General features: G+C 30.6%; 2 protein-coding genes across 2 annotated transcripts in view; both read left to right on the top strand.

The window, feature by feature from the left end:
• LOC114344301 (RING finger and SPRY domain-containing protein 1) overlaps positions 1–18,927 on the top strand; it is a 64,037-nt gene that overhangs the window by 1,099 nt on the left and 44,011 nt on the right. The gene's annotated exons all lie outside the window — the stretch shown is intronic.
• Positions 1–18,927, top strand: part of LOC114344277 (two pore potassium channel protein sup-9) — a 166,045-nt gene that overhangs the window by 134,613 nt on the left and 12,505 nt on the right. The gene's annotated exons all lie outside the window — the stretch shown is intronic.

Raw genomic sequence — 18,927 nt, 5'->3', positions numbered from 1 at the left:
CCTGTGTAAGTGACCTACACTGTCGAGACATGTAAATCTAATTAAAAAAAATAATGTGTGTGTACTTTGTACGCATGTAAGAAGTTATACTTTTATTATAATATAATTTCAACGAAATCAATATACCTACTTAACAGTTACAATACAAAATATTAACAATAATTACCAAAAATTAACCAAAACTATGCCAAATATTAAAAAAAAAGAAAAAAGTATGAATCGTCCGGGATTCGAACCCGCAATCTCGCGATTTCTCGATCTCTGGTCCAATGCTCTACCAACAAGGCCATCAAGGCGCTTGCTACTGATGTTTCAGATATACATAATTACACATCACGGTAACAAGTGAAATATAAAAATAGATGTTTTATTATTATTTTATTATTATGCCCAAGGAAGACAAATCCAAAGACACAAAATTATAATAAAAAACCTTTTAAACCACCTTCTTCAAGTTGCGCAAGTTGTATTATTAATATTAATGTTAATAAATGAAATATAAATATTTTGACGTTTCACAATTTGACAATTCACTTTTAACTGCAGTACCTTAAAATTTTTAAAGCCCTAGTGCCTTAAAGTAGCATTTTTAACGCTTCTATGGAGTGCTAGAAATTGTATTTTTAACACGTTTGTAGAAAAATATATTTAAAAACACTAATATATTCTTTCCACACCTTTTCTGGACTGATACATACATAAATTAAAACATTTAGTAACTAACTCCATACTGCCTGTGTTGCGCATGCGTGCAGATTAATAAAATTTCACCCTCAATGAAATCATGCCTAAAGAAGTATAACTTCAAAACAAACAGGTACTACAAATTTAGTAAATACACATTAAGGCTATTGGTACATAATTCGCAAATATTTTATGGCTACTCCTACTTTTTCTGTCTTTACACTGCAAATAACGTGTAGTAAAATTCTCACTAGTATGGATATGTAAACATTACTACTTGACAATGTCATCATTTAGTTTAAAGAGATGGCTTTTAAATGTTCTTGGATAACTGTTACTTGTATAATTGCAAATTATTAATTCAGTTAATAAATATGACAATTTTTTCACTCATTATGTATTCAGTGATTGTAATAATTTATATACTGTACAACAAAAACTAATACTCAATCGAGAAAAGAGGAAAAGTGTTAAAGTGATTTTGTAATAATATATTGTTACTATGGAAAGCTTACAATTTTGAACATCTTTAACAACAAAATACTTGGATCACAGAATGTAATATCCTGGGTCAATTCTCAGCTTGGATCGTCCATAAATAACAAACAATTAACTTTTAAGTTCACGTCTTAAATCAATTATTTATCAAATACACTATACCCCATTCCACAAATATACGACCCTCTTGGATTATCGCGACAACGAATATTTTACTGTGCAAAATATGAAGAACGAAAGTAAATTGCAAATTAAATTGTTGTTTATTGGAGTAATTATTAGAGCAAAATACTTTCGTACTTCTTATTTTGCACCCTAAAATATTCGTTGTTGCGATAAAAAAAAAAGTCGTGGAATACACCATATTCATATTATTACAGATGGTACAGACCGTGAATAATTGGATAAGTCAAATTTTAAATTTTTTATTCTTCAAAACTAATAAAATGTTTAAAATGGCCATACCGAAAAGTTTGCATTTTTGAGTTATCGACTTATTCACAGATGGTACAGATATCCTGGTCAATTCTCTGCTTGGATCGTCCATAAATAACAAACAATTAACTTTTAAGTTCACGTCTTAAATCAATTATTTATCAAATACACTATACCCCATTCCACGAATATATTATGACCCTCTTAGATTATCACGACAACGAATATTTTACTGTGCAAAATATGAAGAACGAAAGTAAATTGCAAATTAAATTGTTGTTTATTGGAGTAATTATTAGAGCAAAATACTTTCGTACTTCTTATTTTGCACACTAAAATATTCGTTGTTGCGATAAACCAAAACAGTCGTGGAATATACCATATTCATATTATTTAATCAACAACTCAAAATATTCCTGATGCCATATCAAATATTTAAAATTGTCACTGTCTTGTCATCATATTCTATTTGACTCAGTGCGTTGTATGACAAAGATAGTGAATGTTCGATTTGGAAAATATCACCACGGACATGGTGTCCATTTTTTTCAAATCCTGAAAAAACTAATAAATATTTTAAAAAAAATTTAAACGCAGAATGAAAGACAAAATTATTATCGAGGGCCGAAAGTCCCTTAGAATAAATAAAAAGTTTCTTTTGAACAAGGTATTTGAAATTAAAAATCAGACTACATTTTCTCTTAGTTTTTGACCCTTGTAACTTATTAAAATAAACATTACAGAAGTTTTCAGGGACTTTCGGCCCTCGGTAAGAACGTAATCTTTCATTCTATGTTTAAATTTTTCAAAAATACATACTTATTAGTTTTCTCAGAATTTAAAAAAAAATGAATCCCATTTAAATAGCATTAGAGCCGAAACTATGTACCGATCCCCTTAAGTATACAGCCCAGCTAATCCATTCAATTTTTACAATTCTGTGCGGCTGAAGACTTTTATGTATGTTTACATAATAATTTAAAATTGGTGTTCATTATTTAGTTGCTTCAGAGCAGAACTGTAAATCATAATGTATAGTCACATTAAACACAATAACACCAAAATTTAATGTATACAACATATAAATTAGGTTGAATAAAATAAATAATTCGCTGATATTTAAAATAATACTATAAAATTATTATAATAGGTACTCGTATATTAAAATAATACTAATAATTTTGTTACTTTGGATGCAACTCTACAACTTTCTGATCACTTAAATAATGTAGCCAACAAGGCATTTCAGACACTTGGCTTTATCAGAAAAAGCACACAGGATTTTAATGGGATTACTGCCTTAAAAACGCTTTATTGCTCTCTTGTCCATCCCCATCTTGAGTATGTGTCCTGTGTATGGTCACCTTTTTATGGTGTGCATATTGAGACCTTGTGTCGTGTTGAGCATAAATTCTTTAAACAGATTGCTTTCAAATTAAACATCTTGGACAACTACAATGATGCAGATTTACTTGCTACATTAAATATGCCACCCATTTCTATGCCTCATAAGAAGAGAGATTTTATTACTTTTTACAATATTCTGCATGGTAGAGCTGCTGCTTCTTTTTTGCTCAATAAAATTAATATACATGTTCCATCTAGACCTACCAGGTCTATAGCTAGTTTCCATTACCCTATACATCGCAGTAACTATGGATTTAACAACTTCATTACAAGAACTGCTAGACTAGCCCAGAGGTTCCCAATCAGTGTGCCGCGGCACACTGGTGTGCCCTGAAGTCCCTGTAGGTGTGCCGCGAAATTTGATTGTACTCACTATCATTATAGAGATTATTTACCCAAGTGTGCCGTGGCTGAACCAGTTTTTAAGTTAGTGTGGTTCAAACTAAAAAAGGTTGGGAACCGCTGGACTAGCCAATCAATATGACAACATAGATTTCTTTGCAACCTTTGGCTCATTCTTGCGTCAGGTTTTGTGTACTCTTGGCTCAAGTAATAGATATAGATAACTTTTATATTGTATTCTTGTATTGTATAATAATACAGATTAACTTTTTGTATTGTAACCATAGATATAGTCAGTATTATGAATTTATAGTTTAACATTAATTGTAATTGGCCGTTGATAAATAAAATAAAATAAATATGCTCCATTTCTTGCAAAGTCTAGGGAACTACTCTTGAGGTGAAACTTATGACATCTAAAAAACTAAATTCCTAATAAACCTAGTGGTTGCCATCATTTTTATTATTAAAGTAATTGTTAGTTAAATTAATAAAAAAATTATGTCTCTTATCGCACTTATTCTTAATAAATAATTACTATGAGTCACGTTTTCAAATGAAACCATCGCATGTATTAATCATAATCATAATACTTAGGTATTAACAAACAGTGGTTTAACTAATCCAATAAAACTTGTTAAGTATATGACAGGGTAACAGCCCAGACAAAACAAAACAATTGTATTTATTGTAATTAGGTTGCAAATTGGTACCTTTTCCAAAACAAAATCTAGATGAAAACAAATTATGTTTAAGCCAGGGCCGATAATGAGACCAAAAAAATTGTAACAGTATGGAACACATTGTAAAACGAAGAAAATATAACAAAAATTAAAGGAAAAATAATTTACACGTGATCTGAGATCAGAAAGTGGAAGAGGGTGGGTTTTCAGTGGTAACAGTGGTTTATCACAATTTTCGGCTAAACTACACTCAGAGGCACAAAATTCCGCTACTAAAAATTTTTGATTAAGTTTGACAATACTTATAACTACTGTATTATTTGTACTCCGATTTTCAAGATTCTTGCTTCAGTTTGTAGGTACATGTATTGATATTGTTTGTTAGTATTCTGGTAAAAAAAAATTTGCTTAGATGGCATTATACAGATGAATGGAAGCATTGTGTTTTTTCTAACTTTAAAAAATTCTGTAGAAAAATTGAAAGGCTGATTTTGTTTCATACTCCTTTCGTATTATTTCAGAGGCATCCCCAAGATTTTGTTTTTTGAATTATCCGAATATCTCTTTTCTTGTAAATGCTGTAAATAAAAACACTGCTTTAAAGGTTTATTTAATTAAAAATATTAAACGCACTAAAATTAACAACAAAACAAAACGATTCAATAGCGGGCATGTCCACCTCTCGCAGCAATGACTGCTCGCAATCTGTTTGGCATCGAATGAATAAGAAGTGTTAACCTTGCCTGTGGAATAGCCCGATATTCGCCTACCGGGGTCATAACTGTAACAAATTTTCTTGAGGTCTAGGATGACGGCGAATAGTTATTTTCAATTCATCCCATAAATTCTCGATAGGATTGAGATCTGGGCTGCATGCAGGCCATTCAAATCGTAACTATCCAACCTATATTTAAGATATTTATGTTTATGAGTCAATCGGTGTTTTTATCTACAAAAAATTTTTCAGCTCTTTCAAGAAAAGAGATATATGTGGATAATATATTTGCTTAAGTTGTTGTTAGTTCTGAAAGCTGGTGTTATTCCTTTCCTTTTTATGTATCTGGCTATTTTTGAAAATTGATTTTGATATATTAAGAAAAATAAGAGCCGAAAGAGAAAAAAACTACAGAGTGGTGTCTACAAACTAACTTGTGGTGACTGTCCGAAAACTTACATCGATCGGTCAAACTGGCAGAACCTTTGACAAACGGATAGCAGAACACAAAAGGGCTTTCAACGGTAGAAAAACAGACACTTCTACATACGCACTTCACCTTCTAGATCATAATCATTCTTTTAATGAAGAGTTTCAAATTCTTCATATTCAAAATAAAGGCCTTAATCTATAAAAGACTTTACAAAGATCTTACAAATATTTTTATTAGGTTGAAAAACTTAGTCTTTCATTTAGCAGATGCCGCTACGCACCTACTACCTTCACGTCAGTTGCAATGGGGGACTAATATGTCGAAAAATTTTACCAGGATTAGAGAAAGCAGCCTATGCATTCTCTGAAGAGCCTCTAACAAGAGGTGAAATCGTCGATAAGAGTGCTGGCTGCACTCTCTAATCTAAGTAAAAATTAAGACGGTTTTGGTTTCGCATTGCAACTGAATAAAAATGGTATACATTTTTATTTTTATATTAGTATTACTCCTATAGAGTAACTAGGTCCATTTTCCGTTGGAACTTTACCAAGCTGCAGACGGGGGTTGTGAATTGCATAGTGTAGAATTCGTTCCCTTTTGTCTTCACTGCAGCATACATTTGGCTTGCATATTGTATAGGCCAGGAACCGAAGCTTTTCACCTCGCAATTTTTACAGAATGGATTGAATTGCTTGAAAATTTGATAATAAGTAGTAGATAGACCAAGGATCAAAATCTATATGACGCGGAAAGGCGCTTTTACCATGGGGGGTGGTTGTCACCCCATCTCGGGGGTGGAAATTTTTTATTATATTTTGACCGCAAAAGTTGATAAAAACATTCATTCTAAGCAAAAAATGTTCTATACATTTTTTTGATAAAATTAACAGTTTTCGATTTATTTGCCATCGAAAATGTTAGTTTTATATCGAAAAAATCAATGTTTTGATAGGTATACTCATTTACGATTCACTCAATTTTTGCCGTAGAAAAAATTTTTTTAAACCAAGTTCTTGAGAATTGAATAACCTACAATTTTATATTGAAACATTTTTTCGTATCTCTGATGCTAATCTTTATATTCTGAAGAAAATGGCATTTTTTTACCAAGCTACAAAAATTCGTTATTCGCTTTTAACTCCTGTTTTTAAAAACTAATCATTCTAAGCCAGTCAAACATCTAGAATCTATTAATAATACATAAATAAATAAGAATGAATAAGGCCAATGACTAAAAACACCGCTAACTTACATTATTATGCTTCCAATTGGATTTCTACTTAAAAAAAAAAAATATATTGATTTTTAACCCTAATATTTTTAATTTTGATCCTAGAAGTTTGGTAAAAAAGAATTTTGTAGGTTTTTATAAGGTCTATAAGGCTATTAATATTAATTATTGTTAAAATCCTCAGTCGCAAAAAGAGGTGACTTTGAAAGGGTTGGTAAAGGTGGTTTTTGCATGTTATTACAAGTTTTAATTGCCGATAGCTCACTCAATTTTTGCTTTAGAAAAAATTTTTGCAAACCAGGTTTTTGGAAATTAAATTGGCTACAATTTCATATTTAAACATTTTTTCGTATCTCTGATGCTAATCTTGCTATTCTGAAGAAAAGTCAATTTTTTCCAACCTACAAAATTCGATATTTGCTTTTAACTCCATTTTTTTTAAACTATTCATTCTAAGCCGGTGAAACTTCTAGAACCTATTAATAATACATAAATAAAAAAAAGACCAAATAAGATCAATGACTAATTTTAATTAGGGTGGTGATTAGGGGGTTGCTTCCAATCACTTTTTTGCTGAAAAAAATATGGACTGACATTCTTTTCATTATAAGTTACTTAATTTTTGAGCTAGAGACTTTTGTTATTTCTGGAGATAGATATTTTTAATACTTTAAATTAGTTTGAACAAGTTGTCCTCGAAAAATGCATAGTTTTCTCGTCTTTTGACTTTGAAACTACAATATTTAGCATTTGACGAAGAAGAGCCATCATATAATAAAGTATAGCTCGATTACTATTGGTCTTAAAGAAAATCTAAAAACAAGTTTTTGTTTATTTTTTCAAAAGGTACTTTTTGGTTAAGTAAAGTTGTATTGATAAAAGAAAACTTTTGGAGTTATTAGCAGAAAACTTATTAAAAACATTGATTTTTTCGATATAAAACCAACACTTTCGATAGCGAATAAATCGAAAACTATCAATTTTATTAAAAAAATGTATAGAACGATTTTTGCTAAGAATGAACGTATTTACCAACTTTTGTGATTAAAATATAATAAAAAATTTCCTCCCCTAAGATAGGGTGGCAACCACCCCCATGGTAAAAGCGCCTTTCGGCATGATATAGATTTTTATCCTTGGAGTATCCACTACTTACTCTAAATTTTTCAAGCAAATCGATCCATTCTGTAAAAATTGCGAGGTTTTGTCATATTTTAAGCTTCATTACATGGACTAGTAGAAGCCTTGGAGGTGTCACCAGGGAAATGGACTAATAAGTTTTTCAATTAAAAATCTTTTAAAAATATTTTATTTTACAAATATTTTTATTAGGTTGAAAAACTTAGTCTTTCATTTAGCAGATGCCGCTACGCACCTACTACCTTCACGTCAGTTGCAATGGGGGACTAATATGTCGAAAAAAATTTACCAGGATTAGAGAAAGCAGCGTATGCATTCTCTGAAGAGCCTCTAACAAGAGGTAAAATGGTCGATAAGAGTGCTGGCTGCACTCTCTGATCTGAGTAAAAATTAAGACAGTTTTGGTTTCGCACCGCAACTGAATGAATAAAAATGGTATACATTTTTATTTTTATAACCTTAATCTATCTTTATTAGAATATATGGAAATTAATAAATTAAAAACACAGATATAATTCTGAATGACCAACTAGAGACAAACAGCTCCCCACTCCTCAACCTCATCAGTTAAATACTTTAAAAAGGCAAACATATAGTAAACTAAATCACTTGAGAAAGGCACTCTGTCGAAACAGCTGTAGTCACATAGTTATAATAAATTTTGTGGAAGTATAGAAAACAAACGTTTTCAGTGTTTTATTGTTAGAATTCATTATTTGTTTATTTATTAACATTCAGACTTTAAACTCCGGTAATCAATCATTCAACCCTTCAACTTATTATTCACATAATCACCATTGTAGCTGTAAACCAAGGTTTTAACGTTAAATAACGATTTAAGAGTGTTAATAACGAAAAGAAATCGCCAATCTGTCCCTGTAGTTCCTCTTTATTAATTCCTACAGGCACATCTTTATAGTATAAATTTCTTTTCAACGTCATCCTCCTCCTCCTAAGTGCATTCTGTATTGAGGTTGGCGATCAATATGGCAAATTTCTCTCTGTTCTGGGCTTGATTAATTAAGTCATTTCCTGTTTTGGGGGTCCAGTCTCTGATGTTTCGGAGCCAGGATGTTTTCTTTCTTCCTATACCCCTTTTACTTTCGTTATTGTCTTATAATATTACCTGGAGCTGCTCAAATTCTTTATGGCGCATTATATGTCCTAGATATGACGTCTTTCTAATTTTGATTTTATTGACCAGATGAGGATGTGTGTTAATTATTTCCAGTACTTCTTCATTTGTAGTTTTGCTGATCTAGCTTATTCGGCTTATTGGCTTAGTAGGCCAGAAAATGAAGCATTTTGGCTCGCAATTTTTTCGTCCAGCATGGATTTACTTGAAATTTTAACAGAAGGTAGGGAATAGCCCAAGGATCATTTTTTATATCATGCCGCTGTACGCTAAAACCTTGGGGATGGTTGCCACCCCATATCGGGGGTGGGAATTTTTCATTACATTTTAACCATGGAAATCGATGTAAAAAGTACTTCTAAGAAAAAAATATTCTTAACGTTTTCTTCGTAAAACTAATATTTTTCGAGTTATTCGCGGTTGAAAGTAACAGTTTTTCGACGAAAAAATCGACTTTTTAGAGGGATTTTTAAGAATAACTCGAAAAATATGCATTTAATCAAAAAAACTGTGGATATCAAAATTGTATCTTTTAGAAACACAAACAAAATCCTTTTTTTATAATTTTTTTCTACGACCGATATAAACCGAGATACGGCATGTTAAAGTTAGCTTTCTTCGTCAAATGCATAATTTTAAATATTCAAGCCAAATAACTGGAAAACTTTGCATGTTTCGAGAAAATCTTTTTTCAAGTACATATAGTTAGACCTTTCAAAACAATATAAAAAAAGTTTCTAGCATAAAAATTGTTGAGCGACTTATGATCAAAATAAGGCCGGTACCTACTTTATTCTACAAAAAAATCAGTGAAAACAACCCCCTAACTACTTTCCTAATTGAAATTGATATTCACCCGTCTGTAATTCTTTTTATATATGTATTTTAAATACACTCAGGAAGTTGGACCTATTTAAAAGGCCTAATTTTAGAAAAATTGGAGTTGAAAAATAAATTGATTTTTTGCAATTTCGTATTTTTCACCCTTTTCTTCAAAATATCTCCGAAAATACTGGAGATACGAAAAAATAATACAGCACTAAATTGTAGCTTTTTTAATACATAAAATTTTCCTGCAGATAGATTTTCTTTACAGTGAATATTTAGCGAGGTATAGCAATTTAAAACCTCTATTTACGAGTAAACACCCCCTTATTCGAGCCCTCTAAACTCACCCCACTTAACCCGGGAGTAGTCGCGCTCACTTCTGTAACTTGAATAGTCGCGTGTTAGATTATATCTCAACATACGAATTTACAACAAATTTTATATTTCATAGTATTTTTATTTACTTGTTATGTTAGAAATATTATTTCTAATAATTATTAAAGCTAATTGGCTCTCCCCAAAGCCATAAATTCCACAAAAAAAAAAGAAAAAGAAGAAAAAAAATTCCTACGCATTACTACACCCTTCCTCGAGGCACTTACGGAATTTGTTCAAAATTGCAAAATGTTTCATCAAGTTATCGCGAAAAAGGATAAAATGTGAGATTCTATCTAACGGCGTGACTACTCGCGGGTTAAATAAAAACTAAGGGATTTTACGAAATTTAATTTACACAGTCTTATACAGGGTGTCCCGAAAAGATTGGTCATAAATTATACCACAGATTCTGGGGCCAAAAATAGGTTGATTGAACCTCACTTACCTATATACAATAGTGCACACAGAAAAAGTTACAGCCCTCTGAAATTACAAAATGAAAATCGATTTTTTTTCATATATCGAAAACTCTCAAAGATTTTTTATTGAAAATGGACATGTGGCATTTATATGGCAGCAACATCTTAAAAAAAAATTAAGTAAAATTTGTGCACCCCATAAAAATTTTATGGGGGTTTTGTTCCCTTAAACCCCCCCAAACTTTTGTGTACGTTCCAATTAAATTATTATTGTGGCACCATTAGTTAAACACATTATTTTTAAAACTTTTTTGCCTCTTAGTACTTTTTTGATAAGCCAGTGTTTATCGAGATATTTTGAATAATTGTCGAATCCACCACATATTTGTATATGGTTAAGTACGATTATAGAGACCTGTTAATAATCTGAAAATTTATTTATAATTTACATTTTTAGGTATATTTTGAAAAAGAAGCTACATCTCGATAAAAGGTGACTTATGAACAAAAGACTAAGAGGCAAAAGTTTTAAAAATACTGTGTTTAACTAATGGCACCACAATAATACTTTAATTGGAACGTACACAGTCATTTGGGGGGTTTAAAGGAACAAACCCCCCATACAATTTTTACGTAAATATATTGAAAAAGAAGCCGCATCTCAATAAAAACTGACTTATCGAAAAAATACTAAGAGGCAAAAAAGTTTTAAAAACGTCGTGTTTAACTAATGGTACCACAATAATGAATTAATTGGAACGTACAAAAAAGTTTGGGGGGGTTTAAGGGAACAAAATCCCCATATATTTTTTATTAGGTGGACAAATTTCACTAAAATTTTGTTTCAAGATGTTCCTGCAATAAGAGTGATACATGTCCATTTTCAATAAAAAATATCTAATAGTTTTCGATATATTGAAAAAAATCGATTTTCATTTTGTAACTTCAAAGGGCTATAACTGTTTTTATGAGCACATTTGTACTAAGGTAAGTTAGGTTAAATCGAACTATTTTTGACCCCAGAATGTGTGGTATAATGTATGACCATTCTTTTCGGGACACCCTGTATAGCTCTTCAAAAAACCCTACAAAATCATATGTGAAAAACTTTTCATCACCAAAAACAAAGAAGCTATGTTTATAAAACGAATTTTTTTTTTCGAAAACTTGGGGGCGAACACTTGGGGGCGGGTAGTAGAGCATTTTCAATGTATATAATACGACAGAACCTGACATCGTTCTCGATGAAGATGACTAAAAAACAATTTGTATTTTTTGTAAATTCGTATTTTTGTGTACATAAATATTTTTGTGCGTAATTCTACTTTTTTCCGTATAGATCTATTAAATTACTTGTAAAAATTGAAATGTTATCAAGGGTGGTTTTTAAGGGTTGAAATATTATGATATTATATCCTAAAGCATAAAACAATCATTATTTAACCAATCAAACCCAAATTTTACCTTTATTAAAGTTTACAATGTTTTTATATAATTTTTGGCAATAAGTTCCAGAAACAAGAACCAGAAAATGGTTCCTCTTCTTCTAAAGGTCTATCTTCTAGTGATATTGGCGACCACATTGACCTATTTTATTCTATTTATAGCACCTCGAAATAGATCAGTTGACGTTAGACCAGTCCGTTTCTTAGGAAATGGAGATATTTTTTGATCCTCAGAGTTATGTTTTGTATTAGATTGTCTGTTGTACACATACGTCACCATTCGCCACACATACGCCACCATAAATAACAGTAGTGAATCTGATACTTTCATCACCACTGAACTAAATCTTTGCACTGTTTTTCTTACGTATTTAGACTAAAAAATTTTTCTAGGATTAGCTTCCTTCTTTATTCTTTTTTACATCATTGATCCATCTACTTAGATCTTGTTCTCGGTTTCTTGTCTATAAATAACATCTTCTGAGCAATTATATATCTTACGTTCTTGTCAAATGCCCAACAAAGGTTAACCTAGTTAAAACAATTTACTATTTTCAAGACACATTTTTCTAAAATGTAATTTTTAATGGAATAAATAATTTTATTTGACTAACAACGAGAAGTCACATTATTTACAAATAACTCTATTATTTGCTAAACCATTAATAATATAATCCCTACATCCTTGTATTTAAATAACTATTTATTATTATAGTAATATTCTCTTTTGTATTTCAATTTGTATAATGGTATGCTTTACATTATTGTTATGATAAATAACTGGGAAAATGTGTATGTATTTATTGGTTAACACACATTTTACTGGGTTTTTAACAAGTTTGATCATATCTAAAAGATATCTATAAAATTTTAATAACACACTAGGCTTTTTCTAAATATTTTTCTGAAGTATTTCTTTGAGGCATTTATGCAATTTACTATTCTAGTTGGTAAATTAGCCACAATTTAATTTAAAATGATTTTATTGACGTTTCAACTTCCTTTTCGGAGGTCGTTATCTAAATACAAAATATGTATTAATAAATTAAACAAATTTTGTTGCTTAGTAAAAAAATTCTTTTAATAATTTTAATTTAATCTAACTCATTGATATGAGTCATATGAGTCACGATATTTATGAGTTGCATTCCTGGGACGACTTTCTTGAAAGATAGTTCATTCGATTACATGAAATCAACTTTAACTTAAGAATATCCGTCACAAAAAGCATAGCAACATGCAATGGTGACAGGTGACAGTAAAATTCTCGTGTTAGTGATTCCATAGTAAATCACGAGGAAAACTAGGGAAAAACCTCATGATACTATCCCGACATGATACGTAGTTGGTCTTACATTCAGTTTACTCTCAAAACTAACACCAAATTCTGATTTTATAATATACATGATATTTTAAATTTTAAATAGTATTAATAATACATACAGTCGGAAAAATTAAAGAACGATCACATCAATCACTTATTTTGTATTTGCTGTCTTTTTCTATAAATAGCAAACGTTTGTTATAGAAAAAGACAGCAAATACAAAATAAGTGATTGATGTAATCGTTCATGGGTATTCTTTCATTTTTCCGACTCTAGATATATAAATAATACTAAAATATATATTTTTTAAATAGATGCAACAAAGTTTTTTTGGTTCTAAAACCGTGTATATTATCAGTTTTTCTATTATCACTGTCAGTTTTTTTACAATATGACCTCATTTATAATTTAATTGGGTAAATTAGACTTCAAAATAAATAAATGCACAGCAAACATTATAATTTTGTTTAATTGGGCTACAGTTTTCATTTTTCTTATCATATACCGACCACTACGATACCACAACGAGAATACATATTTATTTCTATGTATGTACTTTCTTTCCTTTTTCTCTGTAAAGCTGCTTGTATAGCGGATATGCATTTTGTTACTTTCTGTGAAGTTGACAATTTAGTAATCACCTATCATGTTCACATTCCACCGTCCCTTTATTCCGTTTTATACCGTTTGTACATCACCTTTATGTTGTGGTAGACCCGTTCCCTGCTCTGTACTTATATCATCCAAGTTTTCAGGGAAAAATCAAGGCAGCTTGTAAGAACTGACTTTTAGGCACATCAAACAATCATATACTTCAGTCATCATATTCTGTACGGTAAAAGCACAGTTTGGGTTTTAATATTTGTTTAGCCTTAATAGCCTTAATATTTGTTTTAATAATGTCCAAGCCCCATTCTCTTTGTAGTAATTTTTCTTCAATATAGAATCAAACAGATCCAACAAAAACCCATTCCCATCATATTTCTTGTAGTTCCTTTTCCCAATATTACACGTAGGATTGAAAAGAGAGCTGATCCAAAGAAAAACAAGCCCTAACAACAGTTGAAATGAAATTATTAATATAAAAGAGCGAGTAATAAACTGGAACTAAAAAGTAAAATAAGACTATTTTTTTAAATAACCATTAAAGACACTTTAGAAGAGCTATTCGATGATAATGACAAAATGCGTAGGCTAAAACATTTTAAAACAAATGACATCAAATTTATTTTTTAAGCAAAATCAATTGTATTTTAAATGTTTACCTTAATTACTTTTTAATCGCGAGTGGATTTTATTATTTTTAATTTATAATAACTTCTTTGTGATATTTTGAACTATCATTAATAAGTTAATAACTTGTTGCTAACTAGTTGCTAAATAAAAAAAGGCGCACTTAACTAAGAAACCTTACACTCTATGTAAACAAATTACTTATTACTTATTACCCTTTGTTTTTATACACTAAGTTTTGTTTCATTATTAGTCTGGGCTGATTATCGGAGAATAGGCCATTTTTGGGAAAAGTTATTTACCAGCAATTTTATTGCTGGAATCGAATCTTATTATTGTATGTATTAATAATATAGATATGCAAAGTCCGCAGATAGTGTGCTACTTTTTTTATAAACAAAATGGCGCCCGAAAATCGTGTTTTTCTCAATTTTTGATCTATAACTCCAAAGATTTTAACTTTAGACCAAAAACACCCAAATAAAAATTCACCGCAATTAAATTCTGCATAGAGACGTGTTTTTTCCGATTTACTTCGACGAAAACTTTCCCCGGAAAAAGCGGGGTTTTCCAACAAAATCTCTAATTTTCAACTAAACTTTTAGATAAGTAGTTGTTAATCAATAATTAAATAACTTGGTAACGTAAAAGCCCTTTCCGTATATATTATAATTCCAGAAGTCTATGGAAATTGAATGAACAGTTTAGCAACAATTAAAATGTTAATTAAAAATTTACGGTCGCTATAATAACGACAATAATTATGATGTATAAGAATAACTATGATTTTTTCATAAAAAAACACTATAACTGTCTAATGTACTTTACAGCATTAAAACTGGATTTTTTAAGCGGCCTCAGGAGTATTTTAAAATTATAAACAATTTTTTGGCTTATAAACAAATAGAATATCTCGGGAAATATTAAACTAACTTAAATTGTGAAAACGGTATTCGAAAGACAGTGGCAGGACGCTTCTTTTAAAAGAAAAAACGTTTAATTATGACGAGAGATTCCTGAGATACAACCGGTCAAAGTTGACCGAAATTTACGGCAAAGATATAAACAATAGGATCATAATTTTCAAACCATCACCTTTTTATTTTTGTCCTCTTTCTCCACAGCAATTTTCATATTTTTAAAATCCTCATAACATATATTATTATAATAAAAACTATCGATAATATGTGTGAAAATTGCCAAAAATAGCAAAATTCCAATCAAAAATTAGGTTGGAGAAAATGTAACCCTCAAAGTTCAAAATCGGTATACGTTAAAAAAATGCATTTTCTCTGCTTCCCATGGAGCAATTTCCTTCATTCTTTTTTTGTTCCCAAGTAACTCGAGTAGAGCCATCGAACTAACGCATTATTAAATGTCAAACTTGCTTTTGTTTTGTTATAATAAATTAATTTATTTATTATAACACAATATTTTAATTTGTTTAAATAAAAATTGTTTAAATAATTATACAGCTTTCAAATGAGAATATTTATGTTTTTAACTTTAAAAGGTACACTTGTAGTAAGTTTATCTAAAAAAAAGCCTACAACTGGAAAAAATATGTAATTTTCTGTTCTTATAAATAAATTAATCTATTATAACAAAACAAAAGCAATTTTGACATTTAATAATGCGTTAGTTCGATGGCTCTACTCGAGCTATTAGGGAACAAAAAAAGAATGAAGGAAATTGCTCCATGGGAAGCCGAGAAAATGCATTTTGTTAACTTATACCGATTTTGAACTTAGAGGGTTACATTTTCCCCAACCTAATTTTTGATTGGAATTTTGCTATTTTTGGCAATTTTCACACGTATTATCGATAGTTTTTATTGTAATAATATATGAGGATTTTAAAGATATGAAAATTGGTGTGGAGAAAGAGGACAAAACTAAAAAGGTGATGGTTTGAAAATTATGATCCTATTGTTTACATCTTTGCCGTAAATTCCGGTCAACTTTGACCGGTTGTATCTCAGGAACCACTCGTCATAATTAAACGTTTTTTCTTTTAAAAGAAGCGTCCTGCCGCTGTCTTTTGAATACCGTTTTCACAATTTAATTTAGTTTAATATTTCCCGAGATATTCTATTTGTTTATAAACCAAAAAATTGTTTATAATTTTAAAATATTCCTGAGGCCGCTTAAATAGTCCAATTTCAATTCTGTAAAGTACATTAGATAGGTACAGTGTCTTTTTATGAAAAAATCATAGTTATTTTTATGCATCATAATTATTGTCGTTATTATAGCGACCGTAAATTTTTAATTAACATTTTAATTGTTGCTAAACTGTTCATTCAATTTCCATAGACTTCTGGAATTATAATATATACGGAAAGGGCTTTTACTTTACCAAGTTATTTAATTATTGATTAACAACTACTTATCTAAACGTTTAGTTGAAAATTAGAGATTTTGTTGGAAAAACCCGCTTTTTCCGGGGAAAGTTTTCGTCGGAGTAAATCGGAAAAAACACGTGTCTATGCAGAATTTAATTGCGGTGAATTTTTATTTGGGTGTTTTTGGTCTAAAGTTAAAATCTTTGGAGTTATAGAGCAAAAATTGAAAAAAACACGATTTTCGGGCGCCATTTTGTTTATAAAAAAAGTAGCACACTATCTGCGGACTTTGCATATCTATATTATTAATACATACAATAATAAGATTCGATTCCAGCAATAATATTGCTGGTAAATAACTTTTCCTTGTATTTTGCTAATTAGCCCAGAGTATATCTTTGATTTTGTAATACTACACTAAGCATCAAAATTAACGCACCACCTTAAAAATGCGACATTTTTAATGTCTCATATTTCCTAAACCTGTTGTCCGATTTTAGTGATTTTTTTAGTATGTTATAGCTTTATTCTTCAAGAATATCATTGTAATAATATTGTTGCTAAAGAGGTAAGTGTAATTGTATACCGGGTGTAACAATGATAGTGTGTTTTTTCCTCAAATATTCTAGCGTATATAAAATGTTGAAATTAAAACTCAATTGTAGCCTTGGGCTTTCTTAACATTTTGCTTTTTGGTTCATTCGCTTACGTTGGATAATACAAAATTAGGTACTTCAACAATTAGCAACGTTCTTCATCAATACAGGGCGTTTCTAAATAAGTGCGACAAACTTTACGGGTTAATTCTGCATGAAAAATAATGACCGTTTGATTTATAAACATATGTCCGCAAATGCTTCGTTTTCGAGATACGGGATGTTGATTTTTTTCTTACAAACTGACGATTTATTTACTGCTCTAAAACCAGTTGAGATATGCAAATGAAATTTGGTAGGTTTTGAGACGAAGTTATTGCGCATTTTTTGGCATACAATTAAGAATTTTAAATTCACCATTGGCGTGCATACGGATCATATTACCCGTATGCACGCCAATGGTGAATATAAAATTCTTAATTGCTTGTCAAAAAATGCGCAATAAGTATCTCTTAAAACCTACCAAATTTCATTTGCATATCTCAATTGGTTTTAGAACAGTAAGTAAATCGTCAAAGAAAAAATTCAACATCCCGTATCTCGGAAACGAAGCATTTGCGGACATATGTTTATAAATCGAACAGTCATTATTTTTCATGCAGTATTACCCCTTAATGTTTGTCGCACTAATTTAGAAACACCCTTTATTGATGAAGAACGTTGCTAGTTGTTAAAGTACCTAACTTTTTATTATCCACATAAGCGAATGAATCAAAAAGCAAAATGTTAAGAAAGCCTAAGGCTACAGTTGAGTTTTAATTTCAATATTTTATAATATACGCTAGAATATTCCAAAGGGTGTTCCGAACTTTGAGGAAAAACACACTATCATTGTTACACCCGGTATACAAAGACACTTACCTGTTTAGCAACAATATTATTACAACGATATTCTTGAAGAATAAAGCTATAACATACAAAAAAATCACTAAAATCGGACAACAGATTTACGAAATACGAGACATCAAAAATGTCACATTTTTAAGGTGGTGCGTTAATTTTGTAATGTTATTGGAATTATTAAAAAGAATGTGAACTTGATTAGACACGTAAGTTGTTTTATGTAGGAAAACAAGTTGTGAGGATTTTTGACAACATAAATATGCAGAATACCGTTCGGTCATGCAGTTCTTTGTTTTGGATGATTTATAGTGTAAAAAGTCTTATTGAGTTGAGTTAATGGATACGCGAATGATCTTCAGCCATGATGCTTGTTTTCTACCAACTCCACTTCATCATTCTATGTTGACCTTTATTACTATTTTTAAGATATAATAATAATATCGTATGGCTTTTTGCCGGGGAGATCCTTTCGGATAGTTCCGGCGCCATTTACATCTTTAACCCTGTTTTAAGTAACTAGTGCCGATGTACACTAGCCCAGGGGGACCGACGGCTTTACGTGCTCTCCGAGGCACGGTGAGACGGCTCGTGTCATTATTGGAAATGAAAATGGTTTGTCTTTGGCAGGGCTCGAACCCACGTCTACTGGCGTATGAGGCCAGCGTTTATGCTGTTACTCCACGGCCGCTCACACTATTTTTTTAAGATAAAATGCTGATACTGATTATTATATAGGAAATAATGATTTCTTTT

This window comes from Diabrotica virgifera, chromosome 7, assembly GCF_917563875.1.
Source record: "Diabrotica virgifera virgifera chromosome 7, PGI_DIABVI_V3a".
Lineage (NCBI taxonomy): Eukaryota > Metazoa > Arthropoda > Insecta > Coleoptera > Chrysomelidae > Diabrotica > Diabrotica virgifera.
The sequence above is the reverse complement of the archived record's forward strand: the minus strand, read 5'-3'. Positions and strand labels throughout refer to the sequence as shown.